Source organism: Sciurus carolinensis, chromosome 12 (assembly GCF_902686445.1).
Source record: "Sciurus carolinensis chromosome 12, mSciCar1.2, whole genome shotgun sequence".
In the NCBI taxonomy this organism is placed as follows: Eukaryota; Metazoa; Chordata; class Mammalia; order Rodentia; family Sciuridae; genus Sciurus; species Sciurus carolinensis.
Genome location: NC_062224.1, coordinates 114,211,079 through 114,235,630, shown reverse-complemented (window position 1 = coordinate 114,235,630; position 24,552 = coordinate 114,211,079). Strand labels below are relative to the sequence as shown.

The 24,552-nt window shown below is 48.7% G+C and overlaps 1 long non-coding RNA gene across 1 annotated transcript in view; it reads right to left on the bottom strand.

Annotated features, from left to right (window-relative positions):
- The window catches only part of LOC124961573 (uncharacterized), a 90,323-nt gene that overhangs the window by 52,124 nt on the left and 13,647 nt on the right, over nt 1-24,552 (bottom strand). Inside the window, exon 2 of the long non-coding RNA XR_007104290.1 lies at nt 21,625-21,747. This is a non-coding gene — a long non-coding RNA (uncharacterized LOC124961573). The remainder of the gene's footprint in view (nt 1-21,624; nt 21,748-24,552) is intronic.

Sequence of the window (24,552 nt, the reverse complement as noted above, 5' to 3'; positions counted from 1 at the left end):
AGTGGAAAGACCCCTGGTTGTGGTCCCATGCCCCTGACCCTAGAGGTCTGGGGAGGGCCTCCCAGAGTTTGCACACGGAAGTCCCCGGCTTGGCAGTGAAGAGGGACATTGCCCATGAGAACACAAAGCGGCCTTCGGGAGGGAGAGCTCTCTTTTGAGGTCTCAGGTTCCCCACCTCTGACTTTGGCTAATGAACACTGTCATTTCATTGAGTCTGACAAATTAGGACTGTTGGGCTGAATCAGAGGGAGCTGGTACAGCAGATCACGTTCAAGACCAGATCATTTCTGTTTTCTTTCTTAGAGATACAGTGTCTCAAGGACCTGGGCTGGAAAAATTATCTGACGTAAACCATAGAAAGTAGCAACTAAGCACAAAGCACTGTGTTCACAGATACTGAACTCACTTGTCAAAGCAAATGAGTTTTTATCTGTTTTCCTTGTTCACAGGCTGTTTTTGTTAGGTGGCTAATTATTCGACTGAAACTTGTGGTAGGCCTCTACCACATCCTGAGGAAAGGCACCACTTTTCAGACTTACTTGATTTATATTTGAGTTATGAAAAATAACATTTGAAAAGTAAATTTGTACCCTGAAACAAAAAGGTTTGAAACCACTGCTTGAGAAACTAGCTAGCATGCCCTGGACAATCTTCTACTCTGAGGAGATAACGTGAGTAGGAGGGTCCAGTCACCTGGGTCTCTCCCAGCTCCAAAGGAACTGCCCCCAGATGTAGCTGAGAGGAAGACAGAGACCACGCTGCACTGACATGGGGACCATGTCGTAGTTATTAGGAATGAACTTTCTAAGGGAAGATCAGCACCAAGATGCTTAAGCTGAGCTCCAAGTCCCGGCCCCTCCCGCCACCGCGCCCACATCTGGGGAAGCAGCAGGCAGACAAGGACTGAGCAGAGCCGGCACTGCCAAGAGAAGGGCTCTGCCTCAGGCAGGCCACGGGCAACGTGACCTAGACAGTTACAGAGGCCTCCAGACACGGAGCTCGCCAACCCAAGGCCTCCCAGAGAACAATACCTGCTTCATGGGTCTGTTGTAGGCCACAGTACACTTCCAGCGCCCGGCACAGAGGCGCCGTCAGAAATGGTAGCGCACAATAGACAAGCCACGTGACCCTGAGGCCAGCGCTGTTACGTGTGAAGGCAAAGAGTGATCTCTAGGAGAGAAAAGACACGAGTCTGAAAATTCTCTGAAGCATTAAGACTACTATGAACAGCGACGCTAAGCACCTGTGAGCACTGGTTACACAGAAGGGTGTGGCCCCTGCCTCTGCACACTTGGGGGTGGGCTGCTGGGGCAGGTCCCATGGCAAAAGCAGGGGATGACGGGCTGACCTCTGTGGTAGAGGAATTACTCGATTACATGACGTCCACGGCAAGGGTAGAAGCAGGGAGACCTGAGCAAAGCTACTGCAGGGACCCCAGTGGCAGAATCAGTGTAAAAGCCCAATTAGAAAGAGCTCAGGAGAAAATGGCACGGCCCTCAAGCAATAATTGCAAACGCCAAGTCAGCCCAGGGCCCGAAGTGGGCTCGTGGAGGCCGGGGTCTGAAGCTCACTCTGGCCAGCGTCAGCAATGCCTCTCTGCCAGCCAAGGCTCCTGGCTTGGTTGATGGGGGAGGTGACTGGGGCATTCACTAAATTGGGCCTCCCAGGAGATGAGGGTTTACAAGCGGAGAAAAAGAGACCTGTGCTTGTCATCTCAGCATGAGACTGCAGTGAACATGTCCCAAGCCCCCTGGGCCTGCCAGCGCCCCCCAGAGCTGCCAGGGTGGCCTCTCCAAAGGCAAATCTGCCCAGGTGCTTCAAAACCCCAGTGCTCGCCGCCACCCTCAGGGTAGCCCCAGCCCACCTCCTTTCCATCCCACGAGCACACTGTCCCTCTAGCAGCTCCCCGGGCCTGCAAACACTCTGCAACCGCCGAACTCCTCCTCATCCTTCACGGCCCACTTTAATAACTTCTGAGAAATCCCATCCCCTCCCTGGACCTTATCCAAAGCAGAACTAATGGCTTCCTCCTCTGCAGACTCGAAGCTCTCTGTACACAGTGCCATTAAGCCTGCACACAGAAATAGAATTATGAACCCGCAAGGCTGAGAGACAGGGTCTACAGGGGACAGCTAGGAGCTTTAGAATTGGATTAACCCGTGTTAAAATGTAAACACGTTCTTGCCATATGTAACTTCAAGCAGGTTATTTAATTTCTCTACACTGTTTCTCGTAAGAATAATAATGCTCATTTTATAGTATTGGTGTCAAGATTGAGATCATTTAAGTCAGTCACCCAACGTAGGACCTGGCTCCCAACAGGTCTCCGGAGGGGGCGAGTCCCTTCCAGACCTCCAGCTCTCCAGAGTGTAAAACGTTCTGTGTGTGTGAAGAGCCCCAGTGGAGAACTGACCCGCACATAATGGGTGCTTGGCAGGTGTTAAGGGGCATGAGTCTCCAGGACATTTCGTTCTGCATTTTACAAGCACCTCCATTCCCAGGTCAGGACAGCAGTTTGAGAGAGATTGTGTCACGGTCCTCAGCTGGGGCTGTTCCAGGCCAGTTGCTCCCAGAGGTGCAGGACAGCCCTGGGTGTGGGTCCTGAGCAGCGCGCCCAGGCCTCTTCAGAGAAGCGTCTCCTTGCTCCTCGGGACTCCTGTTCCGCCTGCCGCTCCTCATTTCCTTCTCGGCGGTCCTCCCACTCCTGGCTGTGTCTGCTCAGTCTTCCTCCACCTTTCTTCACCGCACACCAGTGGTCTTCCCGGCCGCCTTGAGCTTGGGGCTGCACAGCCTTCTCAGGCCTCCCAGGGCAGCCTGGGCCTCTGTGAACCCTGCATCTCCAGAGCAGCGCCGGCTCTCGGCTCACCCAGAGCCTCCCCGTGCCTCCACTTCTGGCCTTCTTTTCTTTTTGCGTTTGAGACAAGGTCTGGCTAAGTTGCTGAGGCAGGCCTCCAACTTGTGATCCGCTCTCTCGGCCTCCCAAATCCCTGGGATTACAGGTGAGCACCACCACGCCCAGCTTCAGGTCTGCTTGTGGCAGTTAGCTCGGGAACTGTGAGCAGGCGGTGCTCTTCCAAACACAAAGTCCAACCCTAGAAGACGGACGGGTCCGGGGCCGATCCAGGAGAACGCACGTCTGCTCAACCGTTCTCACTGCACCCAGCATGGATGGAGCAGCTGAGGAGCACGGCCTCAAGAGTCCCCTGGGTCCTGCTCTGCATCGTCCTCATCACATCCTGCATATCCAAAGCCTGGTCTGTAAAACCGAGACAGCCACACCTGCCGTGCATTAGTTGATAACACGTGTATCCATTATCTATTGGTGCTGAGCAAATCAGCCCAAAATTTGTGGCCTAAAAACAGCAATCATTATTCCTTAGCTCTCATGGGTTTTGGGGACAAGGATTTGGGAGCACTGAGCTGGGTGACTCTGGTCTGGGGGCTCTCGTGAGACACAGTCAGACAGCGGTCAGGGCCAGGGTCAGTGTCAAGGACCCTACATTCACATGCTTGGTGGCGGGGCCAGGAAGACAGGGGCTGGAGCAACTGGGGTTCCCTGGGCATGTCCCTCTACCCACTGTGGGGCCTAACAGCCTGTCCCCACTGCCACCCTGCATAGTTCCTTCAGGGTCCCTGGATTTCTACCATGGCAGCTCAAGACTCTGAAGGCTTGGGGAAGAGTGAGCACCAGCAACTGGCGACGGCATCACCTGGTGGAGACATTCCAGGGGAGAATTAGACACTTCCTCAGTCTGCAAGAGTGCCAGAGATCCTGGACTGCTTTTAAAGACACCACAGTATGTGATATGCCTGTGCCCCATTTTTTTGAAAATGTATCAAATGACTTAACAGAGAAATGTCTCTGCCTCCTACCATTCCTGCCAAGGTGAAAGCGTTTATCAATTTAGGCAAAAGACACAAAAAAATGAAAAGGAGAGGCAGAAAGAACAACAGTTGCCATTCACCGACCCCTCGCTACGTGCCCTGCCTGGTATCCATGCTTTGCGGACGTCGGCTATTTTAATCCTGAGAACCAGGGAGGCTCCACCGTTAACTCTGTCATGCAGAACCTTAGAGCCTACAAAGGTGAAGCGAATTGTCCAGGACTGGAGAGCTAGGAAAGGCATAAAATGCCATGTAACCCTGAAGGGCCCACCCCAGGGACTGTGGGCACAACCACCATGTCCCCACTGAGACCGTCTTAGCCGGGTGAGTGGCTTGATGCCCGCCCCACTTGGCTATGCCGGGCGGTAGGGTATCTGAGGGAGCAGGTGAAATGGAACCCAAGAATTCAAGAGGCCCAGAAATAGCAGTACCTGGTGGTAGCTGGTGGGGAGAGAGCAGAGGAAGCGAGGGCCCAGTGGGACGAACAGGCAGCCGGAGGCTGGCCCTACCTGGCTACTTCCTGGGCCCTCCTGAGCACAGAGGGCCTGTGAACAGCCTCCAGCCAGGCCCTTCTGCCACCACTGTGCCAGCTTAGCCACCTCAGGCTGTCTCCCACCAGCCACGGGTGTTTCCTCACCACCTCTCCTTCAAGAGGGAGAAACTGCCTCCCTTGAAGCTGACAAGTGTCCTAAAGATTTGCTGAGTGACTGAACAGGCAGAGATCATTGAACAAGGATGGAGGAGAATCGTGTCCTCCAGTTCATTCCACCCAGGGTGAGGCCAGCCAGCGTGAGGTACTGAGGAGATGGAGTACAGTCCTCTGCAGGACCCACAGGGACCCACAGGCATCTCCTCCTCCAGACCCAGGACCCAGGTCCACAGAGATTCCAGCACTAGTAACAGTGAGCTGTGTCCCCCACATGGCTTGAGAGCCACAGCAGTTCTTGCCACGTGCCCCAGGAGGTCAGCGGGCCTCCCGACATCCCTTTCCTTGGATGCTTCTGGCCCCCCTCCCACGTCTCCACCGCCATCCCCACTATTGCCCTCCGTTCCTGTTGTCTGAACCTTTCTAGACTCCAGCTGCCCTCAGAGTACTTACCCTCCCCTGTGCAGTGTGACCCTCACGTACTCCTTGTTCCCTCTCTGGCAAGTCAGTCCTTCAGGACATACTTCTGAAGCAAGCACTGTGTGCCGGGCATGGCTTAAGTAGTGGGGACTCAGCAAAGAACACCGCGGAAAAAGCCCCTGGCTTTCCTGAGTTTATTTTCTAGGGAGTTTTTAAACAGAAGGAGAATTTACACTGCACCAAAAAAGAGTGGTCAGGGGCAGTGTAAGAGGACTGGACTTAAGTGCAGCACACTCAAAACAGGGCAAGGAACTTCCCTTTCGCCTCTCATTGAAACCACAACCCGCCCAGGCACCTGGGTTCTCGCAGGATAATGCAACCCTTTCTGGAGTTGCCTGTGCAGTCTGGGGATCACCTGTGCAGACCTTATCTGCCAAGTGTGCCAGCATCTGTCTCCACGCCCTGCCTGGAGTTTCCGGCCACGGATCCAGAGGTGGGGGAAGTTGCTGCATCCACCCAGCATCCTTGCCTTGCTCTGACTAGTTCCAGGCTGGTGCCGCTGACCTGCAAGTTCTGTCCACAGACTGCTGGAAGCAGGTGCTTGCCTGTGGTCCTCACGCCCTGCCACAAGTCCTGCCAGGAGCTGGGTCAGCTTCACTTTCAATCAGAAATTTGCAGGGTAAGAGGAGTTGGATGACTTAATGAGCAAGTGGATAAAAGATGAGTTTTACATTAAGACCAAGATATTTTAGGGAATAGAATAAAAACATCACATGAATCTCAAAGTTAAAAGCATGTGAAGTAAGTCTAGTTTCTTCGCTGGCAGCTTTAGGCTTGCCCCAATCTTCAGGGGGTTGCTGTCCCTCTCATCCACCTGCCCAGTGGATTGGTCAAAAGGCTCTGGTGAGCGACGAGCACGCTGAGGCTGCCCTGGCCTTCAGTCCCTTTTCCCAGAGCCCCTGGAGGCAGGAGGGAAATGTCGATGCCAAAGAGCAGCTTCAGCTAGCATTGGCAGGTTTCCGCAAGACAGCCCAACCAGAGGTGCCCTGGAGCAAGAGACAGATTGTTCTCTTTCAAAGTAACAGCTTCCAGAGTACAGAAGTTTCACGTTCGCACAAAAGAAAATGGCACCAAGGACGCAGGTTCTTTCCATTTTCTCTGCCAGTCTCAGCTGGTTGACATTTGACCTCATGATATCATGGTACCTGCTGTGACATCAAGCATCTTACACTCATGCAGTGACCTTATGGGCAGGAGAAGAGGACTCACTCGTCCCTTAAATCCTTTTAGAAGCGTGAGACTGCCTTTCCCAAAAGATCCCCGACAGAGACTTCCCCTCATCTCCCACTGGACAGAACTAAGCACAAAATGCAGGCAAGGCGAATGAAGCTCTGCAAAGAAGCCTCCAACCAAGACTGGTCGGCCTCGGGGAGCTCGGGAGGGACCTGGTTCCCTGAAGAGCGTGGCCACCAGCACGCAGGCCAATCAGGATTCTGTTTGCAAGGGAGAGCACAGCGCTGGGCAGCCAAGAAACCAATGGAGTGCACCCCTCAGCACCTCCGCGTCCCTCGCCATGGTCACACGGCCCTGCGGGGAATGATGCCCGGCAGTTTTCCATTTCTGAGATGAAAGTGCTTTGTTGCATATTTGTTTCTAATCATCTGATTTACACAATATTCCATCAGGCAAATCCAATGGGCTGCTTTCCAAATTTGAAAAGTCTTGTCAACTTGGAAGAAAGGAGCGAACCAAGGCCAACTGAAAACTGACCTCTTCACAGAGCAAGTGTGAATGTGCCTGTCCCCTGCTGAGTGGCTGTGACACCCCTCCCCCAGCACTGGAAGACACACTCAGGGACACAGGATGTGCAAGTTGGGACATGGTCACCTGCTCTCCCAGCTGCTGTGCATCTCATCACACAGACAAGCAGGTGAAGAGCGACAGCAGAGTGGCAGAGGCAGGACAGGACCCTGCTCTGCTGTCCACCGTTTTCACGAAGACTCCGAGTTCCCACTTGTAACCCCTATCAAGGAAAGTCACATGCTATACCCAGGTAAGACTGATAATAAGTTGAGTCATTGTAAAAAGGTGACTTGGGATGGCCTAGAAGAAGAGATGTCTTGGCCTTCAGGAAGAGACGATAAAGCAGATCAGAAACCACCTTCTCCGTCTCCTGCAGGTCCACAGGAGGCCGAGCCCTTGGTAGGAGGCCAAGAGGCCCTCCTGCAACCTTTGGCAGGTCGTTGTCGATTGCTCTAATTAGACTGCATAATTAGAGAGATTTACCCCCTAGTTCAATGGTAAATTTCCATGGGATCCTAATTCCAGGTGTCCCAGAACCAAATGTCCTCAATTCACCTCGGCTCAGGTCAGCATGTGGACAGAGGAAAGCCACCATGCTCCTCCTTCCCCTGAGGACCCTGTTTCAATAGTGTCAGGCCCTGCACCGCATCTGGGAGGGATGGCTCTGGAGCTCTGTGGTTCCCAGCAGCGCTGCGGGAATGTTTAGGAACATGACCTGCCCCGTTCCATATGGCTGGCTGTGGTGAATTACCAGTCCATTTCATTCCAGAGCTCCTCTGCATAAAGATCCCAGTTTTCCATACCTAGGCCTATCACAGGTGGGATTGATGATTAGATTCTTCATTAATCTCTCACTTGTCATACTCTCCCTGTGATCTTCTAAAAGTTACTCAACCTCCAGAAGCCTCAGGGGGTTGAATTAATTATTAAATGAGCTATTATATGGAAATCAAATGGAAATATGTAATAATATTTAGTGTTCCATAAACGTTAGCTGATATGACTAAAGGATTGCATCATTTTTACTTAGTAGTGGGCTCCTGGAAGGGGAGGAACTGAGCTCCCCTATTCCTGCCTTAGGAGTTTGATGAGCACAGGACAAATTAAGAAGAGATTAGCAAATCTGTGTTAGATTTTATCGAAGTCACCCAGCACAAGTCGTCTGCACCATTCAAATGCTGCTTGTCACCTAGACACTGGCTCTGCCTTCTGGTGTGCAGATCACTTAGTCCCAGTGAGTTGTAGTTTCCTAGAAGTGTGGGATATCCCATTCCCCGTAGACCCCACCCCACCTGGCTCCCAGTAGGTGCTCCGTAACTGTCCACAGGCTTACACTGTTTCTGAACAAGGCAATCATGTGAAACGTGTGTAAGAGCAGGTGGCATGCACAGTTACACCCCAGCAACACCATAATTTAGGAGTGGGATGAGAAGTCAGAACCATCAGGGCACGAGCTTCATTCAGACTGACAGGAGGGGGTGGGAGACAGCGGGAGCGTGCAATAGGAGCCATGTTCCTTGTGGGCAATGACCACCCTTCCTTCTTTCTCACGAACTTCCCACGGAGTCTGGCGAACACCAGATGCTCAATTAATGTCAGTTCAGATGAACGTATCCTTGCTTAACCCAGCCCTGGCTCAGATGGGTGCGCGTTGCACACCCCTGCACGGGGACACAAAGCTCCCGTCCCACCCTATTCCCACCCTCCGCAATCTCAACTTGGCAGAATGAGAGTCACACTCTGACATCCTGTTTGTGGGGGCAGATACAGTCCCAAGCAGCTAATGCACACTTGGCTTGAAGAACTTCAGTGTCCTTAAAATTTTCAATGGTGAGTCCTCCTTCCTATGAGACAGAAGCTCCTTCTGAGGTGTCTCTTGAATGTGTTCTCTTTTCAAACCAGCTCTTCCTTAGGGAATAGCGCTCCCATCAGGACCAGGCCTTTGAAAATTATTAGCATAGACACTTCTTCAGGAGACAGATCAACCAGAACTATCAGTCAAACGTGTTAGACTGTATTAAAATGAGAGAGAAGGGGACTTTTTTACTTGGTCTCATCAACCAACATTAACTTTCCAAAGACCACAGGAGATGCTTTGGACAGCAAATGATATAAGATCTAAATAAAAGTGCTTAACCAATAAGGAGGTTTATCATTTTGCATAATTTGAAATCTGGAGGTACAGCAATTTCAGGGTGCTTAACTCACTGACAGAAACATCTGGATCTAGCCCAGCTGTCCTGCAGCTTTCCCCACAGCCCCAAGGTCTGCTGGGATTAGTCTCCCATGTTGTCCACAATCTTCAGAGGCAGAGAAAGGGAATGTCTCCTCTTTGGCCAGAATCAGTACAATCTTCCCATGATTAAGTCATCACTAGGCAAGGGCAGGCCACCACCGTTGGCTAGACCAATGAAGATCCACTTGTGATTGGGTAGAGGTCAAGCTTTAAAAAAGCACATGACCCCTTAGAGGAGGTGAAGTCAAGCCCTTGCCCCCAAGTGCAGAGTGGTGGCAGGGGTGGGCTGGAGTGCAGGTGGCCTGCAGGGCCCTCCATGCCAGTGCAGGTCTGAGGTCACCAAACTGTCACCCCAGGTGGGCCAGCACCAGGCTGGGTGTGGCTGCCTGATCCACACAGCACCACAGCCCCAAACCCAGAGCGCCGTGATCAGCTGACCTCAGCCTCCTGGGAACAGCCAGAGTGAGAGCTTGGAAAGGGGGCGGACCTGAATGGGAGCTCAGACTCCGGGGTGGACCAACAGTGTTGGTTCTTTTCCAAATCCTGAGTGGCATAAATTGGACCAACAGCTTGACCCGAGTGCTACATAAACTCCTAGATTGGCACACTCGGGTGGTAACCTGCTAACGGGTCCCTTGCTTCTGTGAGCATTCTGTTTCTATTCTTCACACTGAAATAAGTTCTACTCCTTACACTCTGTCATCCCGTGAATTCCATCCTTTGGATTTGTGAGACAAGAACCCAGAAAGAAGGTAGCAGGTGAGCCACTGGGGCCTGTCACAACACTGGAGGGCATCACCTGCCACTTACACCACTCAATGGCAGCGGACAAGAATCCGGCTTTGCTGGTGTGACCCTCAGAGTCCACGCTGGCAGACACCCCCTGCTGTGATGACCTGTGACACTGAAAGGATTTTCTGGGCCCCACCCTCCAGCAGAAGCAGGGAACCGGGTTTCAACAACAACGAGCTTCTCTAAGAGTGATCTTGAGCGTTAGATGTGGTGATGATGGAGTTTCTATTTCACTGATAATTTATTATTCACTCACATAACCTGAGGTTGGCCAGTCTCTACTGTGCTTGCTCTCTGGGACCCCAGAACCACAGGGGCCTACGGCCCAGGTCTCTCCTCTCAGCATTCTCAGAAGGGCCAAGAGTGAGTGTCTGGCTGAATTGTGTCTGCCCTGAAGTTCACATGTTGAAACCCATCAATCTGAGCCTCAAACTTGACTACATTTGGAGACAATCTTTAAAGAGGTAAGTTGAAATGAGGTTGTTAGGGTGGATCCTAATTTAGCCCCATAAGGATGTGTCCTTTATAAGAGGAAGTGTGGATACCAAAGGAGACACCAGGGGCACACATGCACAGAGGAAAGACCGTGTGAGGACACAGCAAGAAGGTAGCCAAGGAGAGAGCCCTGAGGAGAACCCAAACCTGAAGACACCTTGATCTTGGACTTGCAGCTTTCAATTCTATGAGGCAATAAATGTCTGTGGTTGAAGCCACCCCATCTGTGGCATTTTGTCATGGTGACCCTAGCCAATGAATGAGGAGAGGCAAAGGGGCACAGCCTCAGGGGGTTTCCTCTACCTCCTGCTCCCCAGGAAGTCCCCAGCATCCTGCCCTCCCTCCGCATGGCAGGTGGCTTCCCCCAGCTGAGGGGCCTTCCACCCATGATGAATGCCAACTGGCACTCAGATTCCTCAGCACTGAACACAGAGCAGAGCACACAGTGCAAAATCCCTTCCTCCTCCGACTCTGCCTCACACCACAGAGGACTGGAGAGTGCTGTGGGCTCAGGCTACAGAAGCAGCTGCCCTTAGCCTGGAAAAGCAGCAGCAAGTTTTGGACCTGAGAGTGAACTTACACAGAAAACCCACTTGAGAGTTGTCAAAGGGCAGGTGGTTTCCCTAAAGAAAGGTGCCTCCATGCATCATCCAAGAGAATGGGGCTCCTGCGGGTCAGCAGCTGGCATGAGTCAGAGGGAACAGGTAAGGAAACTTCAGACAGGCGTCCTCTCCTGTGAACCAGTTAGCAGAGATGGGCATGCTCCACACTGCTAGGAACCAGGGATGGAGATGGGAGAAGGGAGGAGAAAAGTTCAGTGTGTAAACTTGTATTCATTTCCTGTTGCTGGTGTGACAAATTTAGTAGCATAAAACAATACACATTTATTTTCTTATAGTTCTAGAAGAGAGGGGTCTGAAATGGATCTCCATGGGCTAGAGTAAGGGAGTGTCCAGGTTGTGTGACTTTATAGAGGCCCGAGTGGAGAGTTCATTTGCGGGCCTGTTCCAGTTTCTCGAGGCTACCGCTTTCCTTGGCTCATGAATCCTTCCATCTTCAAAGCCAGTGAAGTCTGGTCAGCTCTTTCTCGTGTTGCATTCTTCTGGTGCTGACGGGCCTGCCTCTCTCTCTGACTAAACAGGACCCTGTGATATAACCCAGGATGATCGCCCATCTCGAGACCCTTAATCACATCTGTAAGCAAAGTCACATAGATTCACATGCTCCAGAGATTCAAATGTGGACATCTTTGAGAGGACAGTAATTGCAGGGGGTTGGGGGACATTATTCTGCCTCAATCTGCTCTCAGAGATTCATTTCTATTCCACAGAATACACTCGCCCCATCCCCAAAGTCGCGATCTATCACAGCATGATTCAGAGTCTAAATTCCATGGAAACCTCATCAGTGAGAAGCCCCACCTCTCATCTTCGCAGTCATCCAAGTGGATATGAGGAGGACACCGAGTGTGAGTCATCATTTCAGAACAAAATCCCTTCCTACCTGGGAGCTGTGAAACCAGAATCAAGACATCTGCTCTGAACTTTAGTGATGGGACAGGCATGGGAAACCAGTTACAAACATCCACACAGAGGGAACTGGAAGAGTCAGCAGTCCTAAGCAAACCTGAAGTCCAGGGCAGAGTTCATTCGACTCCATGGCCCCAGAGGCTCAGAGCTCTCTCGTGGAGACACCCTTTCTCTTTCACAAAAAGCAGCACTTGCTTGAGGTGAATAATTCTACCAGCCTGTTTCTTTCCCATAGAACTCTGAGGAAAATGAATTAGTATTTAAAAGAAAAAAGATATCCAAGCCAAATGGTATCACTGGACTCAAACTTTTAAAGAAGAATTAACATCTACTCTACACAATCTTTTACAGAAAATTAAAGAATGGAATATTTCCCAATTCATTTTATGAGGCAAGAATAAACTTGACACCAAAACTAGACAAAGACATTATAAAATAGCGAAAATTACAAATATCCCTCATAAATGTAGAAGAAAAAATTCTTAACAAAATATTAGCAAACAGAGTTAGCAATATATGAAAAAGAATTATAAACTATGACCACATTTGGCTTATTGCAGAGATGAAAGCCTGGTTCATTATTTGAAAATTAATCAATGCAGTCTATCATATTAATAGTCTAAAAAGAAAAACACATGATTAAGTCAATTGATGCAAAAAGTTATTTGACAAATTTCAACAGGTACTCATGATTTCAAAAAATTATCAGAAAAATAGCAACAGAGGGGAACTTGATCAACTTGATAAAGATCATCTACATTATACCTAATGCTTAATCTACATTTCACCTAATGGTTAAAGGCTGCAGGCCTTCCCATAACATCAGAAATAGGGCATTTATTCATTGAAATGCCAGAAGTACTAGCCAGTGCAATAAGGCAAGAAAAGGAAATAAAAGGTATTCAGATCAGAAAACAAGGAAAGCAACTCTCTCTTTTAGAAGAGAACAATGGTTGTCAGAAAATCCTGACAAGCCTAAGAAACAAGTACAACAGCAAAAAAAACAAAAAAAAAAAGACCTAGACTTATAAGTGAATTCAGCAAAGTCTTGAAATTCAAGAAAAACAAACATAATCAATTGTACTTTTAAATACCAGCAATGAACATGTGGACACTGAATTCAAAATAAGATACCATTAAAATTGTGAAAATGAAAAAAAGAAATACGTGTAACAATAAAACATACAAGAACTGAATGCAGAAAACTGCATAAATCTGGTGGAAAACCTGAACAAATGGAGCTGGCAAAGGGCAGACACATTTATAAGTGAAGACCACGGAAACAGAGTCATCCAAACACGTCTGATATGGCTTGGATAAAAGTGCAAAAGCAATCCAGCGCAGAAAGACAGGCTTTTCAGCAAATGATGCTAAACTCCATAGAAATCCATTGGCACAAGGATGAATCTCTGCCTGGGTCTTGGACCTTACGTTCCAAATTGATCAGGATTAAATACAAAACTACTAAAACAGAAACTATTTAGGAACTCGGATTTGGTAAAATGTTCTTAGACCTGGTAACAAAGACAAAAAGGAAAAACCAACTTCATCCAAAAAAAATTTTTTTTAAATTTCCTTTGCTATACGCCTTGTTAAAAGGATGAAAAGACAAGCTACAGAGTGGGAGAAAGTGTTTACAGATCATACATCTAACCAAAGACTGGCTTAAAAGTAAATTTTTAAAGCTCTTGAAACTCTAAGCAATCCAATGGGAAATGGATAAAAGACATGAACCGTTTACCAAAGAGGAGACACAGATGAGCAGAAAACCTGTGCAAATGTCCAACGTCATTAGCCACCAGGGAAATGCAAATTAGAGCCACAAGGAGATATCCCCACATGCCTGTGAGAACGGCCGAGGTAAAACGAGCGGCCACATCAATGCTGGAGAGGACGTGGAGAGATGGGACCACCCACGTGCTGCTGGTGGGAGTGTGAGCCACAGACACGCCAGGAGACGTGCAACTCCCACGTGACCCACCAACTGTGTTCTTGGACATTTATCCCAGAGAAATGAAGACACATTCCCACGAAACTGTACACAAATGTTTAGAGCAGTTTTATTCATCAGGTTCCAAACAAGCCCGATGTCCTTCAGTAGGTGAATGATTAAACCACAGGACAACCACGACACAGATTCTACTCAGCACCCACCTGGAAAAACCTCCTGACAATCAAGCCAAACGAGCAAAGCCAGTCCCCAAAAGTTGTGTGTTGTATGTTTCCATTCCAGAAATGGCAAATATCTCAGAAATAGAGACCAGCCACCAGCTCAGCTGCCGAGAGTCAGTGAGGCGGTGGGTGGGGAGAAGTGTGTGCAGCGAGGGCACCTCCCAGTGACGGGCATGTTCTTCATCTGCACTGTACCCGTATTGCTCCTGGTCATAACAGGGCAAGGTGTTACTGGGTAACAGGAAAAAGCGTATCACTGACCGCTTCCTCCTCCTCCACCCTCAACGGGTCACTCCAGGTCCCCCCAGTTGGGTTTTGGGCTTTCTGCACACAGCAAGTAACTAGGCACCAGTTGGGTGTCCTATGACTCCATCGACTGGCACCGTCAGCTGGTGACAACATCAGACCCACAGGTTAAAAGCTCCGACCCAAACAACTGCCCCAACTTCAAATCCAGCCTCCAGCCCCCGTTCTTCACCTGTGCTCCTAACTGACCGGTTATGGATCAGAGGTCCCCAGCCTCCCTCAGGTTCTACTGTTTGCTGGAATGATTCACAAAGCTCGGGAATGCTTTACTACGTTTTCCTACTTATTATACAAGCACATGACTCAGGAACAGCCAGATGGAGGAGGGGCCTAGGGCAAGGTTCAGAGGAAGCAGCGCGGAGCCTGGGCACCCCGACGTGCCCAGCAACCCCCAGATTCTCTGAATGTGTCCTTTTGAGTGTTATGGAGGATTGTGATGAAGTCATGATTAATTAAATATTTGCCCATTAGCGATCAATTCACATGATCCACTCCAGCCCTTCTCCCCACCCTGGGAACTGGGGTTGGGGCTGAAAGTTCCAGCCATCAATCATCTCATTCACATATGAAAAGACATTTATTACTTTGGAGAGTCCAAGGCTTTAGGAACTGTGTCGGGATGTGGAGATAAAAACAAAGGCACATTTCTTTTTCTAAATCCCATCACAGTTACCAAGGGGGAGACTAGATAAGGGGACAAGGGGCTTCTCTATCACTTCTTACACTGCATTGTGAACCTACAACTATTTCAAGATGAAAGGTTTCATTCAAAAATAATTTTTAATCGGATTTACATAAAATTCTAAATCTCCATCTACTCTGCTTCCAGAGAAGATCTGACCCACTTTCAAATACAGCTAAAATGGCTTGCAGGGAGCCCAGGTGCACTTCAGCTTGGGTGTGCCTTGCCAGTTCGTCCCGGTTCTCACCACCTCTGTGTCCCTCACCTGTTATTTATTACCCAGTTTGTCCTCTGTTCCACCGAGAGAGACGCGTCCCGGTCCTGGTGAGGCATTTGACTTTTCCACTTGGTAGACTGGGCTTGCGTACCCCAGTAGGGCTGGGTGTTCGCAGAGCAAGGTTGCGCTACAGGGTTAGCCACCACCTGACCTCATGCCTGAGACACACAGGCTGAGACCCTACCTTATAGTGGAAACTCGTAAAAATTTCAGGAAGATCTGAGTTTAAATCATGGTTTCTCTGACTGACCTTGAATAAATTACTTAAATTTCCACATTTTTGCTTTGCAAATGGTGTCACTAATAAGTAACGCCATCAAATCAATGCACCCACCACCAGAGTGGGAGTTCCTTGGTAAGTTTTCCCCAGAGCCCGAGGACGCCTCCCCTCATTGCTGTGCATTCCTCCCAGTAGCAGGAAGGTATGCTAGAAGAGATTGGCTCTCACTGGACTTCTACTCATGTATCTACTGTCAACTGGAACTTTGATGCCTGCATGACTTTCTAGAGTGATCTCACAATCCTCCCAAGATTATTGTAAGGATTCTACAAAGTAGACATTTGTTATATGTTCACCTTACATTGGAGCATAGCTATTTGGTTATTTTGACTTCAGCCAAACTGTGCATTTAACTACTTTCTACCACCTCTCACAGTCTCAGGCTGACAGAACTTGGTAGAGTTTGTCTTCCCAGACTGTTTTCCAGGGACCAGTCGTGTCTTTTGCATCTCTTTGCCTGTTACTAACGTAAAGTCAAGAACTTCCCCGATCTACCCTGTTTTGCGGCCTCAGAGAGACTTTGAGAATTTCCTCTCTGCCCCACCTTCTTCCCCTGGCACCTGGACCTCTTCTGGGATGGCCCAGGTTAGTGACCTGAGGACTGCACTGTGGCTGAAGATTCTCAGATCCTGTGTGTCAAGTACACAGTACTATTACTGAGGCCATCTCCCCAAGGTAACTTTATTGACACGCCTTTCGTGAGTCAATGATCTTTTATTGGCATTAACTTATACTGGCAAAGAGAAAGGGACAAAAAACGCAAGGAGCAGGCTGAGTGAAGCCCCAGCTCACCCTGAGGACTGGCTGCTGGCCAAGCTGCTCAGGGCTGTAGCTCAGCAGAGATGAAGACGCTCAGGAACAACAGGACACTCCCACCTCTTCCCTGAGCATCAGGGGCCTTCCCAGGAAGTGAGACCAGGAGAGCCGCAGGCTTACTTCTTGCTGGGGAGAGCCCAGACTCTAAGACAAAGCGGGGCCTGAGCCCTGGTGCACCCAGCGTGGCTGTGCAGACTCGGGCAAGGCCCGAGACCTCTTGCTGGGCGTGGTTTTGGGGGTTTTTGTGTTTTTTGTAAGATGGAGATGATAATCATACTAGTGTCTGACTCATGGGGTCTTCAAAGGTCACACGGAGGCGACACAGGAAATGTGTTTCTGCACTGCCTCGTTCATTAAGTGCTCTGCGCTTAATGGTGGGATTTGCAATAAGCCAGGGAGAAGGAGCAGCGGGGTGGAGGTATTTCGGCCATTCTCAGTAAAAGAGCCACAGGGCACACAGGTTGTACTGGAAGGTGCTGCAGAGCAGCTCACACCCCTGTGTCCCTCAGGTTCTCAGGGGAAATACTTAAAAATTAAACAGTCTCAGCTGGGCTGCAGCTCCGGGGCAGAGCGCTGGCCTTGCAGGTGTGAGGCACGGGGTTCGATCCCGAGCACTGCCTAACAAATGAAACAAAGGCATGCAGTTCATCTACAACGACAAAAAGAATTTTAAAAAGTGAAACAGTGCTTTCCTGTAAGTTCAGAGTTCCAAATTTCTTCTCTTTTCAGTTTTGGTAACTGTAAGTGTTTGTTTGTTTGTTGTGGTGCTGGGAATTCACTCTAGGGCCCTGCACACGCCGACAAGCTCTCTGCCACTGAGTTATATCCCCCAGACCTTAACGGGGGCTTTTTTTTTTTTAACAATATCCTGGCTTCGCTTTTCCATCTCTGTGAATTTGGACGTTATTCATCTTTGTCAATATCTGTTTTCTTATCTACGGCATTAAGCTCTGGAGCCACCTGAGATGAGGTCCGTGGAAGGGCTTGGTGAAACTGGAATCACCAAAAGCTCAGTCACAATGACTCCAGGGCTGGCCCTAGCAGTGTCCCGACTTAACATCTGTGAAGTGAAATACACGCTCAAACTGAAATTAACAACAGCTTAATTGGTCCTGTTAAGTTTGCATTTTGTAAAATACATGTAGTAAAGAAGGCAAAACTGTGGAGAAAATTGTTCTAATAAGGTACACGCATTTAATGTGAAGAAAAGTATTTGAAAAACTCAATTAATACCTTAGGAAGGTGATAAAATTCATAGAATAATAGGTGAAGAACAGAGAAGATTTCAATGCGATTATCACAGAACCCATCCCACTGACTCAGCCCCTCCTAGATCCCAGACAGCTGGCAAGATATTATCATCAGTGCTAACACGTTGGGTTTTGTTTGTTGGTTGGTTGGTTGGTTTGGTGGTGCAGGGGGTCAGGAGACCAGGGATTGAACCCAGGGCACTTGACCACTGAACCACATCCCCAGTCCTATTTTTTTGTATTTTATTTAGAGACAGGGCCTCACTGAGTTGCTTAGCACCTCGCTTTTGCTGAGTCTGGTTTTGAACTCACGATCCTCCTGCCTCAGCCTCCTGAGCTGCTGGGATTATAGGTAGGTGCCACTGTGCCGGGGCATACGTTGGTTTTTATCCTATTGCTCCCTGATCAAGAACTCCCACGGACCCTAACTTGGCAGAAGCTCAGCCACGGTCTGGTGTGTTACAGCCTTCCTTCCCTTGTGGCTCTCCGCTCCTCTCTCCGCCTGGGCCTGCTCTCCCTGCAGCTCGCACCTGCCGCCCACCCCAGCTGCACTGCCTCCTGGTTCCTGTGTGCTTCGAATCCACTCCACACATGCTCCTGGGATGTCTTCCTCTGTGATCATCCCACTCCCTTTCATCTCTTTGATCCTGGGTACCCCTGTCTATTCTTCCAGCCCTTCGGTATTGTCTTAGTACTCTGCAGTAGTTGTATCCTAAATCCTAGTCACTCCTAGTGCCCAGCTCCCCAGATCTCCTCCCTGAAAGTCCTGCCAGGTGTGGCAGCTGGGCAGTAATCACCGCTGCCACTGCAGGAGCTCTGTGCTTCCCTGAGGGTGGATCTCCCTCTCCAGGCAGATGGTCCCTGCTTGGGGCCTGGGTGGGCCTCTTATTTGTGTACATTGTGTGTCCTTTGCTCGTGACTCTCTCCAGAGGACATGAGGCCCTACACAGCAACAGTGCCTACACGTGCACGCAGACACACACACGTGCACAGTAATGGCAAACTGGAAATTATCGATAGAAAAGAACAAAAAAGATCAGTTTGCCGGGTTGGGAGTGGGGGATTCTAAGATCCTCCAGTGCCGGGTCCCAACCCACGTCCTCTCTGAAGATGCTCAAGCCACCAAGGCTCAATGCCCGACTGTCCGCACGTTATTTGCTACTGAAACCCTGCTACTGAAAGAGCAGGAAGGGAACCAAACACGAGCAGCAGCAAGGGGAGCTGTATGGGAAAGAGCCCCAGACTTGGAGTCCTCCTTCATTCGTTTATTCCTTCATGCAAAAGGATTTTTCAGCATCCGCTGTATTTGTTAAAACTACAGGGTACCATTTCCTGCAATAGGCCCCAACAGACAAGGCTTAAGATCCAAAGGGCTCATTCAAGTTCCATGTCAGCCGATTAAAACCAAGTTGTGGCCTGAGCTGGGAGAACCAGGAGAGGAACAGACAATGTCCCAGACAGGGCCTCCTGCTTAACCTTCACGAAAAGGTAACCAAGTCGTCTGATACCCACAAATCAGTTATTTTTCTATTGTTTTGTTTCCCAGATTTAGAAGGAGAGTAATTTTGAAATGACTGTTCTGCTTTTATTTCTTTGTTTCTGCTTTTTCCAGACTTTCTGTCTGCAGAACCAACATCCTTGGCTTAACCCATAGAAACATTGTCTTTTAAGCCATGAAGAGTTGCCTAATTCTAGAATCGCCATTAAAGTCAATAGAGATCTCTCAGTTAAATCAGTTATGATTTTATCCTTTAATAAGTACATATCAGGTGCTGGTTGAATAACTAATTCTCTAACCAAAGTGCCCCATGTCACCTCTCTATCCTTATTTGTTAAAGGAAAATGAAAATAAAAAAGAGGGCCAAACTTTTGAGTACCTCCCCTGGGTACGTACAAACATTCATCCTGAGACCTACTTTTCTTTTCTTTCCTTCTTTTACCTTTTAAAATATTTCACATGTGGATTTTCAAGGAATTCACATTTATGAAGCAAATTAGGTAAATCTAATAATCAACAAGTATAAAAACTAGTCAGTCTCTTTGGTAATCAAGTCATTGAAGAAGAAATGCCATTAGGAGGAGAATGTGAACCACAAGGACATCTCACTACACGCCCTCAGGAATAGCTAAATAAAACACTTGCTACGTTAGATACTGGAGAAGATGTAGACTAAGCAGGACTCTGAGCAGTGTGCCAAGGAGTCCAGCCACTTTGGAAAACAGCTTCACAACCTCTTAAGAGGATAAAATGGATGTCTGTCCTATGACTGAGCGAGTCCACTCCTAGACATTTATTTATCCAAGAAAACTGAAAATACGGGTCTACAAAAGCCTCGTGGAGGAGTGCTGACCACAGTGTTAGTCACAGTAGCCCAGGTGGGAAGCAAGGCAGATGCCCATCTCGGGAGAATAAACATACTCCACGTTCACACAGCAGAATGCTAGTCAGCAACAAAGAGCAACACGCTTCTCACAGGAACAGCGCGGACAAGCCTCAAAAATATCAAGCAGAGACGGCATTACTCCACTTACATGAAATTCTACTGGGGACAGGAATGAGGAGCTTGGCTGGGAGGGCACCAGGAAAAGTTCTGGGGTGACTGGAACGTCCCTCGTCTTGGTGTGCATCACTATGACTGATGGACTTAAAATCGACCATTTTCTACATTCAGTTCTACCTCAATAAGGCAAACTGGACAGGACGCGCTGAGTGAGGCTTAGGAGACGGGACGGGTTGAAGCGGGACTGTGGTGACAGCTGCACACCTGTGCCCACACCTCTGAACTATCGTTCCCTTACCGTGACTCAGCTGTGTGACTCGTCAACTGTATTTCAATCAACTGTCAAGTAAAGACAATGCCTCGCTATGAGGACATGGAGAAAGACGCCACTCAGCTTCTGCATGGGACGGGCCTCCTGGTCAGTGTGGTGACAGGCGCCAAGGGCCTTCCAGGAGGGGAGCCTCCTGGCCCAGCAAGGCCACTTCAGAAATTCACCACAAGAAAGCACCAGAAGGCACGCGAAGACCTGGATTTAGAGAAGTTCACGCAGGTGCCGTCTGTAACAGGTAAATCGGGAAGGCAATTTAATGTCTGTAAATGCCACATTAGTGAAATAAAGACGTATGAAAGTGTGCACCTGGGCAGCATTTCAATAATGTTGATCAATATGATCAACATGGAAAGCTACTCATAACATATTGGCAGCTTGTAGCGAGTATGCAGAAGGCAGCACGGTTAGCACTACACAGGACTGAGCTCTTCAGTGCTGCGCAGTGGTGTAGGTGTCTATGCTAACCCTGCTCCCACCTAGGGCTCACAGCAGGGATACCTAGCTCTGGGTGCAAGAGGATCATGTGTCCCTTTCTAAAAGACATAGATGATTAACTTTCAAAATAATCTTTAAAATGGGTCAATAATGGGAGGGGTTAGAAATCACTGGGACTGCGGTTCACGTGGGGTCGAGATGAGGATCTGGGGTAATCATGAGGTCATCTGTGTGACCCTAATGAAAATCTGGTGCAGTGGAAATGAGAAGTCGACTTAGGCTTCACACTGTGCCGCCGAAGACAGCTGCAAGGAAAGCAAAGCATTTGAGAAGGTCACCTCGGCCTGGCGTTTCTGTCCTCTGGACCCTGGCATTCCAACTTCCACGCGAGCTTACGTCAGAAAACACTCCCTTGTTATTCTCCTGTGACAGCCTGATCAGATCATCCATCTCAGCCCCAGGGAGAGAGCCCCGGGTCTAGAGAGGGCTTCCTTCCCCAGTTTACAAGGCACAGCCACCTGCTAGACCGTTCTGGGAAGAGCTTGAATGGGAAGAATTCTCAGGCCTAGAGGATTCACTCGCTGTCTAGAGTTGCAGAAAGTTCTGTGAAGCTGCGGAAGGCAAGCAGCTCCATGTCCGGAGCAAAGCACAGCGGGCAGGTGGGTCTGAAGAAAACCCGCCCCTCTCAGCAGTCCTTCCAGACAGACGGACGGACAGACATGTGCAGTGCGAACTTCTCTGCGAGCTTGAGCTCCAGAGCAGAGTTACCTTGGGCGCAGCCGTCTCTTCCAAAGAGTGAAACTGGCTCCCAGAGAGGGCACACTTGTCCAAAGTCAGCCAAAGTCAGGAGTGAGCTGTGATCAGGATCCTCTGGCCCCCGGAGAGTCAGAGCTGAGGAAAAAGGGACAGTGTGTTGTGATGGAAGATCCTGGGTCTAGAAGCTGGTCTAGCACTGGCCGTGTCCTTCACTGGCCAGGTGCCCTTGCCACCCTTCAGGGGACGTGCCTCCCTCCTGTAATGAGGGACCTCCTTCAGACCAGACACCCCTCCCTGCCCTCTCTGCCCTCCCCAGCGTCGGTCCCGCCAGCACCGCCCTGCCCCATCCATGGTTCCTTGGGTACCTGTTCCATCATCACAAGGTGAAAAAGATGTCCTGTAAGCTGCCCAACCAGGGGCCAACGCCTCCCGCTTGCTCTTGCTGTTTAGTGAGAGCCGTCACTTTTTTTCCCTGCACGACTGGATTGACCAGGCACGTCTATGTCTGCACTCAGAGCTCTGATGCGTATGATGTGCAGAGTGAATACAAGTTTAATGTTCATTAAACAGACACCAAGAGCCCCGGGATGTGTGGAGCCAGGAAGAAGCGGGTTCCCGGGCAGCCGCCTCTCCCAGGGGCTGGGGCACCCAGGTCCTGGACCAAGAGGGGAGGAGAATGGGTGCAGAAGAGAGGGTCTCACCACAGACAGGTCAAATAGCCACCCAAACGAGAGTTCCCATCTTCAGTCGACTCCACCCATCTGACAAGGCAGAAGCACTGCCACACTCAGTGTGGCCACCCGAGTGTCCAAGGCAGGCTTTGGTCCTAGCAGGAGTTTCTTTACCAGATGGCCTGTCCTTTGGGTGCCACCTAACATCCTTCTTGGTCTCCAGATGCTACGTCCTTATGGTCTTGCTAAGGAGGCCTTTGATAGGGTTGAATTTTGGGTTCCTAAACCAAACTTTTGGTAAGGGTCTTCTCTTGTGAAAGTCCTTTACGCTTTTTGAAAAAACCTTATAAATGTTTGTGATTTTATTTTAACATATAATACACAATGATAAAAATAAATGTTTTCAGATAGGGTGGTGTTAGACTATTTCACTTTCTTGGCAGATCATAACAGTAAAAAAAGTCACTAAGAAAACTGCCTAAGGTTTCCTCATCAGAATGTCTTGCTTCAGTGTTTGTTTCTAGGGAGCACCCCGTTAAGCCGGAGGTTCCTGTGATCAAAGCACCTCCGTCCTGAGGAGATGGGAGGAGCCTCTTGTGGCTGGACAAAGTTTTATTTCACGGTTGTGGTAGCACAGAGATGTGCTCCATTACTGTCGCCAGGAGCCCAGCCTGAGCTGCCAGGCCAACCTGCACACACAGATAAAATACACCAATGGCGTTCTCAAGCAGCCTGAGGAAAGAAGAAAATCAGACCACGACTATGGTCAATGAGGGCGTGATAATGGTGAGCTTAACATTTAAACGAGTATTTCTTTCAAAGGGGATTAAACATAACAGTATAATGTGAACTTCAGAAACATCACAGGCATGGCATGAGAACACCATTTAGGGCTCGCGACCCGTGGACACAGTACCACCCTGCCCTGGAGCAGCTCACACTAATTGCAGAGTTATTATTTTTCTGTGACGTTTCTATGTTAAATGACTGAACGAATTTGTACTTTAAAAATCTAGACTGTTGAAGCTATCAGGAATCAACCAGATTGTCAAGTATAAATTCCCTTGGTTTACAAAAACTGAGATCCATATATTTTTCTTTTCATGCTTTGCTCAAGGTCCATACTTAACCACCGAGGGAACAGTAGCATTTAGGTCCTCAAAACTGTACATGTCCCAGAGTGCCAGGATCCCACACACGTGGGGATCCCGTACTTTGCCCTCAACGTACTCATATAAAAGTTAAAATGTAAGTCTATAAAGAGGTCAATGTCCACCAGTAATGAACCGACCAATAAATCTCACCAATTTTTCAATTTATCCATCACAATTTACTGGTTCATTCCAACAGTCTTTCTAAAGAAAGTTTGGTTTCTGGATTTTTGTTTTTATTGTTGTTAAGATATCCTGCAGTTTAATTTATAAACCAAGGTACAGACAAGGTCTTCTTTATTCTGTAGGTTGAATAAACATTTTCAGAGGGAGATCATTGTTTTTACTAACCCAATCATAACATCAGTTATATAAAATAGAAGATATCTATGTGTCCTTATTTATCCTATATCAAACAGGATATTGTTAAATTGTGCATTTCCTCCAGGCATGATAGCACCTGCCTGTAATCTCAGGGACTCGGGAGGCTGAGGAAGGAGGATCCAAAGTTCAAGGCCAGGCTCAGCAACTTAGCTAGATCCTTACTCAAAATAAAAAATAAAAAGGCTGGAGATAAAGCTCAGTGATAGAGCATCCCTGGGTTCAATCCCTAGTACCAAAGCAAAATAAAACAAAACACTACCTACACAACTTTTTAAAGTCACACACAAAAATCCACCTTGAATTTCCTTATCAAGACTTATTGCTGTAATATTACACATATCTCCTTGTCCTCTAAAGATCTGAGTGATCCTTTGAGAGTCAGACTTTTCAAATGAGTGCACAGAGGCTGAGAGTTGTTAGAGAGTAAATGACATAAGGAAACAAGCTCTGGAGTCTTCCTCCCAAAAGGCATTGGGGAAGTAAGAAGTTCCCTGAGTTGAATCATAAATATTTCTGTGCACTTTGAATGTTCTTCGTTAGGAGTTTTTACTAGTTTTAGAGGTGTTCCAATTAAGGGACTGGGACACCAGCAAGGGCCTAGATTCATCAGCCGGGATCTCCAGCTCTTAATTATTGGGTGCTGTCAGGCCCTACAGCACATTACACTTTGATCGGTGAAATACTCTTCCAAGAAATTCTATTTGTAAAATATTTTCACAGAGAATTCCAGTTGC